Source organism: Drosophila erecta, unplaced genomic scaffold, assembly GCF_003286155.1.
Source record: "Drosophila erecta strain 14021-0224.00,06,07 unplaced genomic scaffold, DereRS2 tig00000000-arrow-pilon, whole genome shotgun sequence".
NCBI classification, from domain to species: domain Eukaryota; kingdom Metazoa; phylum Arthropoda; class Insecta; order Diptera; family Drosophilidae; genus Drosophila; species Drosophila erecta.
In genome coordinates, this window is record NW_020825194.1 from 7,831,681 (window position 1) to 7,848,443 (window position 16,763).

The window sequence follows — 16,763 nt, forward strand, 5'->3', positions numbered from 1 at the left end:
AATCGTAGATGGAATTGTATAGAGACCAAGGCATTTAAAGCCATTAAAACCCATTAACTTATGCTTTTGAAATACTATAATCTATTTTAAGCCACCATTCCTTTTATGGCCTATGTGCCATTAAGTTTTCCTTACTTGTGCAGCATATTATCATGTACATAGATTGCTTAGCGAGAGTTGCATGCAAATATACTACTTAAAAATAGCCTAAACATAGACATTGTCTTGCTCGCTGACTGATTAGATAATAAAATTGTAATCCAGCCAGTTTCCTGCCTTTCCCTCCTTTGCGTTCCATTCGACTCGATTCCATTCACTTTGCCACCAAAACTGACTGACCAAATTATGAATTAATTAACTGACATTGAACATTGAACGTTGAAAAGGCGAAGTCGAAAATCTTTCGCTTCGAACGGCAGTCCACCAGCCACAGCGATGTTTATTAATGATTTATGGGCAGGGCCGGTGCCTCGAAATCCCCAATCTGCACACAGGTGGCGAAGGCGGATTGTATATCGGAACGGATTGGAGCATTCGGGGGGCATTCGAGTGGCAAAAATTCCAAACGCCACAAAAAGCACCTTCGTTTTCTGCGGCGATTTGGAGCAAATAATTTGCTTTTGTTTTCCAATTGAGTGATTTCATTAACTGCAGGCGGGGGAGATTCAACTAATGGTAGTGCCAAGATCCGATACAGAAAAAAGCGCTTTAATTAGGATTTCCTAATCTCTGTCGATACAATTTTGAATTTGTTTACGCGGCCTTACCGCCGAAATAGTGACGAAACACTCTGTGCGCACACGCGACTGCAACCATTTTCGAGCACCATTGGCCGTTGGCTCAAAATGAATTGAAGCAGCGTAGCAGGAGTGGCAAGCTCAAAAAAACGTAATTAACAAGTTCAAGATCTTGTGAATGGGGGGTAAAGAAATCCAGTTACTCACTGTGCGAATGGGGAAAGGGGCAGTGCCGAAGAATGCTGATACAATTCCGAACATACGTTACCGCCTGCGAGGAGCGACAAAGAGCTGGATAACGACTGGGTAACCAAAAGAGGAGTAAAAAAAAGGGGGCGAAAAAAAACCACTGACAACGTGATTTGTTTCGAGATATGTGCTTAGGTTATGGTAATGCCAATACAGTTCCCAAAATGACATCAAATCGTACAAGAGACCGGCCACAATTTATGCAGAGCTCGGCGAAAAAGAGTCCCGGGGTCGGAAATTTGAACGATTTCGAATGCAGATGCCGCCAACAATGCATAACCGATGTGAGCCGGAGGACTTCCAGTTGGACCTGGCGTGTACTGGAGTACTGGAACGGGTCAAAAAAAATTAAAAAAAAAAAAAGGGAAAGAAAAAAAAGGAAGGCAAACCCAAAATCTGCCACAAAAATAAAAGGAGCGGGAAAAACCAGCAGAAATGAGCAGCAGTCTGGGCTATCTGGGCAAAAAGCAAAGGCGAAAAGCAAAAAGCAGCAAACTGAAAACTGAAAACTGAAAACTGACGACAGACGCAACGGACCGCCGCCGTCAAGTGTAAATGACAATCCGAGTAAATGCCGTCCGGCTGGATCGGGCGGATATACTCGTATATGTAGATAAATGTGCATGTGTGACCAAGTGGACCGATGCATAAAATCGACGCAAATGCGTTGCCTACACTGAGATAAAAATGCACGAGCTGCGTGCGTCGTTTGCATCTCATAAAAAAAGGGGGGAATCAAATTTGAAGTGCTAACCTCTTCGTGGGCAATAAATAAATCATTCGGAATAAATCGACGCAGATGCTAACAGTCTGGCAATAAGATGTGTCCACAATCATTACAATAAGGCGGATAAATTTGGAATTTATCACGCCACAAAGAGATCAATAAAAATCCAAAATGGTGGTCGCAAAACAAATATTATTCGATTCGAAAAAAAAGAAAAAACGCCCAATAAGCAAGTCATCCATCGAGCCACAGATCTCGAATACGAATGCCCAAGAATTTGAATAGTACTCCGATGAATATCCGTAAAACATTTTAATTAGCGCTAACGTTTCACGCAGATGATGCTCAGTACGTAAAAAGAAAAAATTAAATAAATAACTAACATAAAAAGGCTGACAAATTTTGTGCGCAGCCCAAGAAAAAAATGTACAATATGTCGTTGGCAGATGCTTCTTTTTCTTTTTTCTCGCAGTCCACTGTTTATTCGCTATAAAGTGGGCATGACACAAATAATAAAAATATAATATGGTTATTTAAATGTTCGGACATCTCTTGGATCAAACAAAAAGGTGGAAAAAGCCACCAGGAGAATGAGAAAGCAACACGTTGTGCGTTGTGCGTTGTGTGTTGTGTGTTTTTGTGATTTGTTTTTTGTGCGACTATCACAAGTGCGAAATGTAAATTTCCTGGGCGGAGCTCTCGGCTCAATAAATGGCAATCAAAGGTAGCAGCATCGAGGCATATGGAATATTTTTCAGTGATTTATAATGTTGCCGATGGATGGCGGATGGAGCGCAAATAGTGGTAAAATGCACACGGCAAAGTGTGTCGAAATTGTAAAAGTTAAAAGTTTTTAAAGACACATGTGTGTTCGTAGTACATTGTACGATGTACATATGTCTTATGTGTAGGTATAAAAGGCCTCTTTATATGCATTGTCAGCATTGATTGACAGTTAATTATTGTATTCCATAATCGTTTTTTTAAAGGCGGCTCGCTTAAATTGCTTTGTTTAGTCAAACAGTCAACACACAAGATTTTGAGTGCTTTTGTGAGTCTGTAATTTATTAGTTTCGAATACCCGTAAGTATCAAAGGGTGACATAAATGCAAACATTTGCCATACGCCACACACTCGCGCTCTCGCAAAGTTCTTACATATTTGTCTTGCGAAACTGCAGTAATCCAAAGTGGACAAATAACCCAGAAAAGCCACACAATTGAAAGATTAGTTCAAGATAAACGTCGTTCCAGCCAGAGAGCAATAATGATTCCGATTCCGATTCCGATGGCGATGGCGATGCCAATGCCGATTCCAATTCCAAGCCATAGCAATCCGTTGCCCTCGAGGTTCGATTTGTCTTGGCCTCTGAAGTTGGATTGTCGTACGCTTATTCGTTGCCCTCTCACTTGAGTTTATACATTTTTCCATTTTTCCTCGTTGTTAACTCTTTGTTTTTTGGCACAGCCAACTGCTTGTTGCCCTTTCTCTTCCTAGTTTCACCAGCATAAATAAGCCGGAGAAAGGGCGTTGGCGTTGATTCCAGGGAATTAGACAATAGAAACCATCAAACACGCCATGGAAATCGAGTTAATTTGCACTCAATGTGCAACCGATTACGGCCCAGAAAAGCCGAATGCCAAGAGAAGTAGAAATAGAAATGGTAAATGGCCAAGTGGGTAAATGAAAATGCAAACTGAAGCAACAAGCGGTCAAAGTGGTCAGCACTCCAAAGATCGAAGCCCAAATGCACTTCACTTCACTTCCGCGCGGAAAGGATGCCAAAATAAATTATAGCAATTTTCCAAATTAATGTTTTACTTGAGAGATATAATTTGGGTAACCGTGACATTTAAAATACAATTTAGTGAAATGAGCTGCTGGGAAAATGAGTTTTTAAATTAGAAAAAATTATAAATGCAAACCACTTATTTAAACATTCCATTACCAATCACATTGTATGCCAAATATTATGTGGAAAAAAAGTTCCGCCTTTGAATGCTACCTTTCGATATTCCCGACTGGTTTTCGACGTACGGAGAGCATCTTTAAAATGCAAAGTTCATTTTTATTTTATTGCCTGTCGGTGTAAAGAATATTGATATATTTTTCAAATCGACACCGAGTCTGTGTTTCTGACTCATTGCCAGCCACGCTTGTTTGTAGATATATGAAATATGATTATTATGATATTTGCAAGCACAACAAACAATCAACACTTTGCGATCCATTAAGGCAGCATTTTAGAGAGATTCAATTTCAGCAGATAACGTAACAAAGTTGCGATAATCGAAGCGCCGATTGCCGGCCAGGCCAACCAATATGGTTGCACCAGCTGGATTGTTGGATTGCTGGATTGCTGGTTGCTGGGTTGTTGGATTGCTGGATTGCTGGGGGATTGCAGTGAATTGATGACGCCGCCGGCGGATGGATGGTGTCCACTGGGCGGTGGTGGCCACCACTTCGTGGAGCACAGAGACGAGAAATTTAATAAGCGTTAACTGTTGCAAGAAAGCCGGAGTCATAAATATAGTCGACTACTGAGGGGTAAATTCAGTGGGAGCGAGATAATAAATCGCCGAGATGCAAACATAAATTTACATTTTTGATGATGATAATTCCTCTGGTACCGCCTGCCCGGCCATGAAACACCCAACCACCCAGCCACCCAGCCGCTGAAAATTGCTGCAAATTAAAATCCAAATCCAAGAGTCAACAAGGCGAATTTCCCTCCCAAGAAGCCAGCCAGACACTCAATGTTTAACTAATTAAGAGATGAGCCCCGGTCCGGGGTGCGATGTAAGCCCATGTTCAACATGGATGGGATGGGCGGAGGGCTCTGCAAAGGATTTGGAGCGCTGGGCAGGATGTGGGGTGAAGTGGGGTGATGGCGGGTGATGGTGGTGCCGCCACTTCGGAGTGGCTCAACCCAAACAGCTTCCGACTCTAATGTAGCCATAAAAAGCCGCAGCAGCTGACAGGCAGACAGCCAGCGATTGTAATCAAAGAAGTGCACTCAAAAGAAAACATGTACGAGTGTATTCATATCGAATTTAAGGATAATTGCCACGCTGGCCACGCTGGCCACCTTTAAATCGAATAATAGGAAATAACCCATAATGGCATGTGGGCAAGTGCATTAAAAATCAGGAAGTTGATTGTCAATCGAGGACCAATCATTCTGTAATTGATAGCCGGCGGGTAGCAAATGGTCTGTAATAATCAAACATTGGATCAGCTAACGAGGTTTCGGGTTCCATTTATTTTCCCATCTAAGCCCCAATTCGCAACATTTAGTTGCTGGGTATCGTTAACTTTGAATGAAATGGCTGCCTAGCATGGTACTGTGCCACATGGAGGCAGCAGCAGTTTAACGGCACGACAAATTGAGTAAGCCACCAGCCCAAGTAATTCTGTTTACTTTTCAATTACAATTGGTTTACTTAAGGAAAACCAGCCAGAAGCAACCATTAGGAATTGGGGCTCTTCACTCTTGCCCTTTCTGACATGCCAATTTAAATTATTTATATGTTGCACTTTCATGTGTGAAGCGAAACAAAAACGAGCGCGCTTTAACTTCCTACTTGCTAGTAAAAAATGAGTTGAAGGCTGCAAAAAATGCGATTTTTTCCTGCGTGTGAGCAGTGCGAAAGAGACCACAAGTCAGCCAGGACGGATACTTAATAAATCATACGCCCCATGGCGGCGGAAACAACAGAATTAGACAAGCCCACAACATAGCAGCCCAGCCTGGATGGGGGAGGTTGGCGTTTGGGGCGGTAAATGGTTAGCATTTTGCCCGGTCCGGGGAATACCCAGGGATTCTGCAGAGGATGTGGTATGGGTGCACATGGATGGGCATGGACATGGGCATGGGCATGGGCGGCAGGATGGACTGCGCTGCGAAGTGGCGCGCTGCCACTTTGCACTTAAATCAACCCACTTGTAGAACTCCAGAGCAGCACTCGAGTTGGCATTTCACCATTTGGCTTAATTGCAGCGGACAATGTACACAGAAAAATTAAACAGCGCACAACATGCCGCAGCGACAAAAAAAAAAAAAAAAAAAAGGAAACCAAAAACCAGAAAAAAAAAAACGGATGCCTAGTGCAAAATGCTCAACACTCTGCGTATAAATCTGCCATTCAGTATGAGTGCACATACAATACACATGTGCTAATAGGCGGGGCAACAAAAGTCGCAAAGTGGGTGGAGGAGGTTGGCTGACTGACTGGCTGGCTGGCTGGCTGGCTGGGAAACCCGATAGAATCCAGGCCACCAACGGGATTCCGGTTCATCGGGAGGCGATGGCGATGGCGATGGTAATGGGCAGCCATCGGGCGTTACGTAGAAAAACACTGGAAACAGACGCAAAGAGTGACCGGCATATCGATTAGGCTAGACCCCGAAATAACGAAAAACCAAATATACAAAACAAAAAAAGGAAAAAAATCGAAGCATCAGACACCCAAGTGATCTATTTCAAAAGTGGAAATCGAACTTGGAGGCCGACAAAATAACATGAACATATACAGACTGCTTTCATTCAATTTGATTCCATTGAATAGTTTACACGCATCAATCATGCACATAAACGTATATACTCGTACTTGCGCGACCCTGAACCAAATCAGAACAGATTTATTTATGTAGTTTAAATGCGTTTAGCGAACAAAAACCAAATAACGCCGCACACATCTTAATTACCCACACTGAACTAGATCCACAAAACTCGAAAACAGCAGCAAAAACGGGGGAAAAAAATGTAAAAACAGCCAGTAGTCTCTTCAGATGCCGCAAACAACAGCATTCTGGGAACAGATACTCTCAAAACGGCAAACAATGAACAAAGTTCCTTTGTATAAACAAAAGATTGGAGTGCTAAAGTATCATAATGCGGGCGAATTTAGTCTAAATTCTATAGGCGCACAGAAACGGATTTAACGAATTTGCGAGCGCACAAGAAAGGCCCTAGGTCTATTCGAACTTGTAGATGCTTATCAGCGGGTTTCTCAGATGTTTTCAGAAAGACCCTATATGTGGGGTTAATCCCATTTGGCGCAGACTGAATTGCGACACTTCCTCCGGAGATCTCCAATTCATATGAGGCAGGGCTGCTATAGCTTCACTTTGTTGCTTAACCAGGCAAAGGTCAGTATCTTTTTATTTTCTCCAGATACTTCGCTATCTGGTATCTTGTATCTGGTGGTGGGGAACAGCAAACGAAACGGAAACTGCGATCCATACAATACTCACTTATTTTTAATCACAATGCCTGGCAATGATATACTTTCTTTTCAAGTCGTCGCTGTGAGTTGCATATCTATATTTATATTCGCATTATTTGTTTATTTTATACGCCACTTCAACTTTGTGGCACTTGAATACGATTTCTTTGATTGTTTACTTGTTAAAACGTTGCTCTTTTTTGCTGTCGCTCATATGACAGCTCGGCTTTTTTTGTTTTGTTTGCCGACTCTCGCTTTTGCATATTTTACGGATTTGCTTGAACTTGGCTTGCTTTCTGGATTTTGGCGGCCGACTTACTTGGCTTTATCACAAAACAACATTTTCTCAGCTATCATTATTTTTCGCTGCTGCTTGCACATTTCATTCAAGTCGCATTAGCAAAACATCTTTTTTAATTAACTTGTTGGCGGTGCATTCAAAGGCTGCTTTCACGTATAAATAGATTAATCAAATGTGTAAATTTGCGTTTTCGTGTTGATTATTGAATTAAATCATGCAATTTCTCGTAGTTCTTGTTACATTACTTAAAGTCTTGTTTTTGCTTTTTGTTTCCTTGGCAAGACCAGTCTATTTCAATGAGGAAAATTTCGTTGCCGTGCAGAATTTGTTACGCTTTTCCGCTTTGTAGCATAGAAATTGTAGACTATTTCACTATTTTCCGTTTGGCGACACAATCTAGTTACAGCGAACAGTTCTGCAGCCTGGTGTTTTATTTATAAACGTTGAATCAACAATATACTTGTGCCGAAAACTGTTCTCTTCTGCCTTTGAGCTTTTCACTTTTCCTGGCCCCAGAATCGCGTTCGTGCATCCGCGTTGATTCGCTTTGACCGGAACATAAACAGATACTGACTCGAAAAAGAGGAAGCTCTGGTTTTTGGCCGTCCTGGCAAACCTTTCTATCTAATTTGATTGGAATATGCGCACAGGAGGGCGTCATCTGTTGGTGCTGGGGAATCCTGCTCCTGCTCCTGCTCCAGCTCCTGCTTCTGCTGGTGCTAGTGGTCCGTTGGTCCGCCGGCAACCGGTGGTATGTCAGTGGGGGATTAGGCATCCCCGCGGATCCCCAGATCCACAGAATCCCCCTTTGCTCGGATGGCTGTCGGTTTGAGTTGCTGCTCTTTGGTTGGCTGGCTGATTGTTTCTGGCTGCCGTCGGTGGCTGCAAAATGTCAAAAGCGGTGAAAAATGAAGCCCACCGCCTTTTGATGTTCCAGTTGTTGCTATTTATTGTTGCTGTTGTTGTTGCTATCCTCCTCCTGACCGCCGGTGCAGCAAGTCGAATCCCTTTTGGCGGCCAGGCCACCCTCGGCATTAATTTTTCATTGGCGTGTGTCCGGGACAGACGGCATAGTCGTGGGCCGTTCGGCCAGGGGGATAAATCCATAAAACAATTTGAGAAATTAAACAATCAAAAGGCGTTAAGTGTTGCTGACTTTTGCTCGAGGGTTGCTCGATTACTTCCCACCTCTCTCTCCCCGCCTTCCCCGTCGCCCTGGGCTGATTACTCCGATGCGGATGAGGATGCGAATGATGTGGATGTGGATGTGGAAGTGGATATGTGCATGTTGATGTTGCTGCTGGTGTGTTATTGCGGACCAGCTGGCACCGGGTACTTCTGGCCGTATTTGCGTAGTTGATTAACCCGGCCAGCAGACAGGGAACAAAAAATAAACCATGCATTAAGGCCTTGTCACACATCATAGCGGTTTAATGTGTGTTTATGTGTCGTCAAACACACTCACACTGCCACTTAAGTACTATGCACGTGTGTACCCTCTTTTTATTCTATTTTTTTGATTTTTTTATTTGTGCCGGGGCGTGGAGCGCATTTTATAAGCTTTTATAATACACTTGAGTGGTCGAGCAGCTACTAGATTGCCCAAATTGCTTGCATTCTTTTCGAGAGCTCCTGCTCTTTTATGTGTAAAAAAAAGAGATATTTGCATACGAGTAGGATGACCAAAGGCATTCAAATTCCATCCGAAAAAAGGGGAAAAAAATGTCCATAACATGGTAGGTAACCGTAGTTAAGGAATTCCAACTGCCAGGTACAAACAACTTTTGTCAGAATATTTAATAAGGCTACATCGCTTCTGAAAAGTATGCCATAAACTAAAATATCTGCACAATCGGGCAGCGGTGAAATAAATATCCAGCATGCGCATCCAAAAACCTTCGCAAACCAAACGCCAAACGGCAAAGTGCAAAAACCTGATTAAAAATATCAACGATAATAGCAACGTATGCAAATATCCAGTGACAGTTTAATCGAAATATACGAGGCAACTCACTCGGATTGTTTTCCTTAATTTATTTGCGCCAAGCCGAACTAGACAAAAATATATATAGCAAACAAGATGGGTCCCTGCACTATTCATAGCCATATATCTTCTGACACACGCAGATGGCTCGCCATCTTTTGTCTCGAAAGTGTTTTGATATTTGCATATTTGTTTTTGGCATTTTGAATTCTCTTCACCTTGCTGCTCACATCAATCACTTTTTAATTAGAAGCCTCGAGGCGCGTTCCTCACTTTTGATTGTTGATTTATAAAGTTTGCTGGCCGCGTCCACTGCTCACTGGAAAGTATCGCTTTGGTGGCCAGTTTTTTTTTTTTTTTTTTTTTGGCGAAATTTAATGTGAAATTGGCCGGGTGCCCAAATGAGTTGAACAAATAAAGAGGCGCTGCTGACGGTGCGGAAAAGTGCACAAATGCACAAATGCAAAACATAAAAAAAAAAAAAAAAAAAAAAAGAAAACGCACTCGGTTGGCACAACTCGCCGCGTTACTCATTAGGTTGGATATGCTCGAAAGCCATAAACAGAAATTGCAAAATGGCAGGATAAAACGAGGATGCACACATTATCCGCCCACTCTTGCGGTCTGTCACCTGCAATTTGTGTCGCTTTCTGGGGGCTTAGCATCCTCGCAAGGGACATAGCCCATATGACAGCGGGGATTTGGCATTCTGCTATCCTATGGCATGCCGCACAGTAGTATGTGGCTACTAAAAGCAAAGCTCTGCCGCAGGACGCAGGACGACAAATGGGTGGAGTTGGAATGGTGTGGGGTGTGTATATAGGAGCCACCCCTCTAAGCTGGAGAATATTAAGTTAATTCGAGCGTAAGAGCGAGTGTTGGCCGGGCAAAGATGTTATAATGCGAGTAATGGATAACGCCAACCCGACCAAAAGGGAAATCCCTAATTTGTTTTCAAATTCCTCGGCAGCGCCCAGGCAAAAACCATTAAATTTGATTGCGGCAAAGTTTTTGTTTCGACCATTCGAGGCAGAAATGCGATAATGCTACGCAAAGTATTTAAATGCGAGTGACTAGAGTGAAGAGGTTTGTCATTGTAAGTTAGCTAAAAGCTTATTTGCTTGGCTTTATGGTCTCCTAGGTCTCTGCTCCTCTTGCTCTTTATACTATTACTAATTTCAAAAGGCATATTCAAATTTTGCCATGTGTGCTGCGCTGCTGCCGAACCGAAAGTTGTATACTCGTCGTACAATAAAGTTAACTCTTTGACTTTCACCCGCTGGGCGAATTGTATAGAATTGAATGGGTATGCGGTAAGCGGTATGCGGTAAGCGGTAAGCGGTAAGCGGCATACGAATGCGCTTTTTGATAACTTTAATCCGATTGAATGAAATAAGCTATGCGAGTATAGGGACTTAAATTATCAGGGGTCCGCTACAAATGTCACATTTGCACTGTTTACCCAATTTCGCTGGCAAATTCACTTCGCACTGTGAAGAAGCAGCAAATTACTTGTTAAGTACATTAAGAGCCATTCGAACGTGCGGATTGTTTTGACTAATTTGTGTTTGCACTTCAGCGAATTTTCACCTACTCCCAATTAGACAAGTGTGAAAATTGGTTGAAACGTGCTAAAGGCCAACATGTTGACATAAACCAAAGGTGACACAGACCATTTTACACCTATACACCATTTATCTTAGAAACCAATGTGCTAAAAAATGTGCTAAAAAAATTCGCTAAAAACGATGATAAAACGATCTCTGACCACATGGCGACCCACATTCAAGGCAACCAGAGATTTCCCCCAGTTTTTCTGTTTTCTGTGCGTATTGGTTTTGCTGCGCATTGCCTTTCGAAACGAACACCTATTTATAAGCATTGGTATTTTGAAAATTTCAAAAAAACCAGACTGCAATATCTATTCTACAGAAGCGGAAGGCCAAGGAATGGGAAGCATCCCAAATAAACAATTATGCGAGGGGCGCGCCCACACAAAATGACCATTCCCACATATTTTTAAGAGCATGACGTCGAGTGATAAATCCACAATTGTTCATCTAGTTCCTATGGATGGCTCCTGACTGCAAGTGAAATCTTTCGAGATGCACACACACATTCAGTGTGATTTGGAATTAGCGTGCTGTTGCTGATGACTTGGACACAACACAACAGAACACAGAAAAGAGAAAAAAACAGACAACAAAAACATTAAATAAATATAAAAAAAGAGATAAAAATTCCCAGTTGGTCGTGAGGAGCGGAGCGAAAGTGTTCGGACGCTGAGGTTGTGATTGGTGTATAAATAAAACAAGGCGATACATAATATAGCCTTTGGGATTGAAAGGCAAACAGCAGGAAGAGCTGAGAATCGGGAAAATAAAGTCATCAACTCAGATAGCGATCATCGTCGTCTGGGTCTGGGTCTCCTTTTTCGCCAGAAAAGGGCTACGGCTCCTCATTCCCGGTGCTTAAGCACATTTTGATGCCAGTCTGCTTTTCGTTTTATGGTGTGGGGTATGGTAAGGTATGGAAAGGTATGGTATGGTATGGTATGGTATGGTATGGCATGGTATAGTATGGCATGGCATGGTATACATGTATACAGTGTCTTTAAATACCCGGCAAACCCGACTTGGAGTATTACGAGTGAATCGGCAATGACCTTAGCACGAGTTCTGGTTCCGAAGGCGACAGCCCAGCCGGGAGCAGAGGAGTGTGGCTGGCCAGCACATTGTTGTGTGGAATGGCATGGAATTAAGCGAAACGATGACGATGACGCTGTGGATTCGAGCACATGGATGCGAGGGGCAGGGCAGGTGGCAGGTGGCAACTGGCGAGGGGGTAATGTCATTAGCATTATGGAAATGTGTATAAATACTGCTCGGCTTGATTCTGATTTCGGTGCTGTGCTTGGAACATGTCCAAGTGGTTTCGGTTCGATTGAGTTTGGTTCTTGAGCGGCGTCTTCATTGATTCCCCAGTCGTCTTCTTGGCCGGCCGGCGGACCAGGCTAACAACTCGTGCTGGCTACTTGGCTTTCGTGCCGACTGACCGACCAGTTGCGAGTTCAATAAACTACGCTGATGATTGCTGGACTTGTGCCAGGCCAGGTGAAGAGTAAACTTCTTTATTATCAACACTTTCTCCACGAAACCTTTGACCCTTATTGTCTTACTTTTCCCCACTTCACGATCATTATACTAAACAATAACTCGCTGTGGTTACTGTGAAGTTTGAGCCGCGCGAAAGCCATAAAAAAAGCACGCATACCAACAGAGTAGGAGAGAGATATCCATCAGTTTCGGCCCGCCCAAAAGCACTTTTAAGTGGCCAAAAGAGGCTGCCAATTGAAACAAACAGCTGCTCGACGCTCGACGCTCCAAGCTCGACGCTCCAAGCTCGTCGCTCGGTTTTCTTGTTTTTATGGTTAGCACATTGAGCAGGAAGTTCCACGGATCGCCAGTGGTGGCTAATGAAGTTATAAAGCCGCGGCGCACCGCTGCCAAATGACTTTTAACGCGGCACTTACGGTTTGGTTTAGTTTGGCCTACCACCAAAGCGGAACTTTGTCTTTTTCTTTGTTTATTAAATCACAAAGCCAGCCAAGCCCGGCCTAAAAAAGCAAAAATGCTTCCTTTCACTGCAGTTTTGAGTCACGATAATTGCAGTACTCCGCAATTTTCTTATCTCCCGTTTAATTCGTCATAGTTATGCACTGCAGCACTGGGTAAATTAATTTTGAGGACTTGTCGTGGAAGAAGGAACTGTGGTGCTTACTTTTTGCGATCAGTGTTAAAGGCACCAAGCGACTAAATGGGGAGTGCACACAATCAATTTATCCACATGTTTAGCTCACAATTGAAACTGGTGTCCACATTCTCTGGGCACAAGTAGTATCACAGTCACGTTTGTCTGGTTCAACTTAAAAAATTAGATTGTGTTGATTTGGCCAATTAATGTCAGTCAACCCCTGGGCTAAATGAAGCGCAACTAATTGCCCCACAGGCCAGCTGACTAATGATATTCAATGACTTACAATGGGTTTAGCTAACTAAATTAATGGTGAGAAGCTACCCCCACTACCAAATTAATAGCAGACCACCTCCACTTAGCTAAACATTTATTCTGCCACTTTTAATTTGGCTGTCACGATTGATTTTCCACTTGTTAATCACATGCTGATTAGCAATTGACATGTTTCCATAAAACGCAGATTACCAACGCAACGCAACGCAACGCAACGCAATGCAAAAGAAACGCGAACTCTAAAATGAATGTGAAGTGGAAATTGTTGAACCATGAGAAGCACTTGAGTGAATAAATCCCTCTCTATAACACTTATGCCGCCGGATCTGATCCGGGGATCTGGGAATCGAGGTGGGTGTGTGTGCGAGCGCATAAAATGCGGATGCGAATTCACGTTCAGATTCAGATTCGCATTCGCATTCGCATACGGATTCGGATTCGGATGTGGACGTGGATGTGGACGTGGATGTGAGTGTGGATATGGATGTGGCTGTGGATGCAGAGTAACCGCAGTTGAACACACAACGCTTCCGCTTCACTGAAGCCCCAAAAACGTACAATTGCACTTCTCTGTGGGCCGTAAAAACGAGGCGGGGGAATAAAACCGGAGACACAAACACTGTCTACAATGCGGCTTACATTTTCTGGCACGAAACTTAAATCAGATTACCATACAATAATAGTGGTGGCAGTGGCAGTGGCCACTGCGAAAATGAATTCAATTTGCAATTTGCTTTTTGCCCCATTGTTATCACTCAAAAAACGGCTTACAATTTCTGACGGCCCCAGACAACGAGGCGCACAAAATAAATATTATGCCAAAGTAAGCGTTTATTATTTGTTTAATGATAGCGCCAGAAATTGCTCTCTTTCCCCAAAAGAGAAAATGGGGAAAAAAGCAATTCAACCAGCTACATTTTCCAGTAATTAAAAGTCACAAATAAATATGGCTATGCAGCACTTTTTACGGAACAACGTTTAATTGTTATCTTATACACAAAACTGTTACAGTTTGTTGCCAAATGCAGAAATAGGCGTAAAAAAGTTATCTCAAAACTGCAGCACTCAAAATGCATACATTTTTGCAACTTTAAGTGTGATAAATATGAGTAAATAGCGCAATTTGTTACACCATACAGCATATTAACACATAAACTTGATGGTATTGTGAAATCCACCATCGCAGAGAAATGGCCGAATTCAATTAAAGCTAATTTTTCGGGATATCAAAATTAAAGGCTAAGTCGCAGAAAAAAAAAACAAAAATGGGAGCAGGCACACACACGAAATTGGCCAATTAAATAGCTGTAGAAATGGCCGAAAAGCAATGGTTTCTACACTTAACCAGTGCGCGGTGCTAACGTTATGTAATTAGCCCGCTTTATCTTGCACCGCCGATTTCGGCTTCCAAATATCCCGCTGTTTCACTTGAGGTCGTTTCGAGTCGAGGGAGTCACTATATACATATATGTTTGTATTTACGCCTGATTTTTATATGCCGGGCCATAACAAATTAATTAGGATTTCGGTTAACGCTTGGCTGAGATGTAATACAGCGCAGATTGTGCCGCTCGGTTGGCTGGCTAGATTCACAATAAAGTTGGCCCAATTTCTCTTTTGCAGAGATTGGTGAGATTGGTGAGATTGGTGAGATCAGCGGGGTTCATTAATCGAGAGTAATTGCAATCTTCGCAAACGCAGCGGCATAGAATTAAGATCTCCAGGAATTGCAGTAACAATATAAAAATGGAAACAATACGCCCTGATAATAGTTCACTTCATTCACCCATGCTTTTCCACTCGAGTACTCAGATACTCGAATACTCAAATACTGGAATACTTGAATACTCGAATACTTGAATACCCGAATACAATCGCGGCAAATGCAGACATAGAGGCGGAAATGTGAGTGGTTATATTATGGACGGAAGGCGTTTGAAACACAAACAAAAAGCTACAAAATTGAGCTCTTCGCGGTGGCAGCAAATGAAAAGTAAAAGTCAAATAGAGCGCAGCAAATGCAAAAAGCCGCCAGACTTCGACAGCGAGCAGCAAAAATTTCAAAGTTACGTACACACTGGGAGCACAAAGTAAACGTGTAGCTTGTAAAAACCGGCTAAAAACCAGCCACAACAAATACGCTTAAAATGAGGCGAAAAAAAACGGGAAAAAACAAGAAAACTCAAGAAAAGAAGGCCCTATTATGAGGCTATCGGAAATCGAAGATACAGATACAAGTGCGGCAAGGTGTGTCGCACCGAACGCGAAATGCCCTGGCAACCGATGGATTGAGCCGTAAGTCCCATAAACACACTCCCAAATTGTATCGCATCTGATCAAAGCGATCCGATTGTGTTAATGATTTGCGCAAATCTCTGGCCAAACGCTCAAATTAACCTTCAACACTCGGGTTGGCTAAGTAGGGCGGTTAATCAGTCGAGTGGAACTTCTGTGCTGGTTTATTATCTCGAGGGTAGCATACCGTGCGATTCTTATGTATGCAATGTTCCATATTATCAAAAGGCCATTCAGTTATTTACATGCTGCGTGTGCAAATAAAAGTCTGAGAAAATAATAAAAAAAAAAAGGAACCCCCTTAAAACGGATCCCCTGGCGCATACCCAGCCATAACCAAGTTGGTTATGCATTTTCCAGTTGATTGATCCCCGAGCGCATTTCCGCCACTTGAGAAACAATGACCTCTCGAGAAGTAAGCCCAAAATCAATGGGAAATTCAATTACAACCCAATTTCCTAAAGGAATTGACAGGAAAAAACAAAAAAAAAAAATGCAAGGAAATTGCCGCCGGCCATATATGTAGAAACTATAGCTTAGCGGGTTACTTGGCCAGTTCAAGCCGAAGAAACTGCTCCGGCTCAAGAAACCCGCTGCGATCCGTCGCATACGACGAATTCGAACCCAAATGGCCAATGGGCCAGCAGAAATACATAATATAAAATACAAAATAACAGCAGCAGCAGCCGCAGCAGCAGCAGCAGCAGTACCGGCAATTCAGTGCAGAAACCAAACCAGCAAACTGGCAAACTAGCAAACTGGCAAACTGGCAAACCGGCAATCCAGCAAACCGGCAATCGAGCAAGAGCAGCGTATTGGAGACCGACCTGAACTGAACTGGAAATGCCAGCAAATCCGAGTTGGTGAACGGACAGCGACCACGTGGGAAACTAATTCATTCAGCGGAGCGGTACAAAACTGAACCACTTACACTGCAACAAAGTTCCGCTGGACGGGGGAAGCGTTCTCGGTATTAGGAATTTCACAATCAAGGCGCGAATCTCAAACAGGGCGGATAAAATAATCCGAATGGCATATTTGATCCGTTCTATTTTTAATCAAAATGGGATCTGCAAGCTCGAGCATTTAATTCATGGCAATTTTAATTAGTTTGGAAAAGATTTTCGAATAAATTAAAATCCCGGTTGGCGGGTTGGCGGAAATGGGGCGCAAGCACATTAGAACAGCTGCTAGGGCCTTTCGATTTGCCTAT

At 42.9% G+C, this 16,763-nt stretch overlaps 1 protein-coding gene across 5 annotated transcripts in view; it reads right to left on the reverse strand.

Moving 5' to 3' along the window:
- LOC6554673 overlaps positions 1 to 16,763 on the reverse strand; it is a 37,573-nt gene that overhangs the window by 8,161 nt on the left and 12,649 nt on the right. The window lies entirely within an intron of this gene.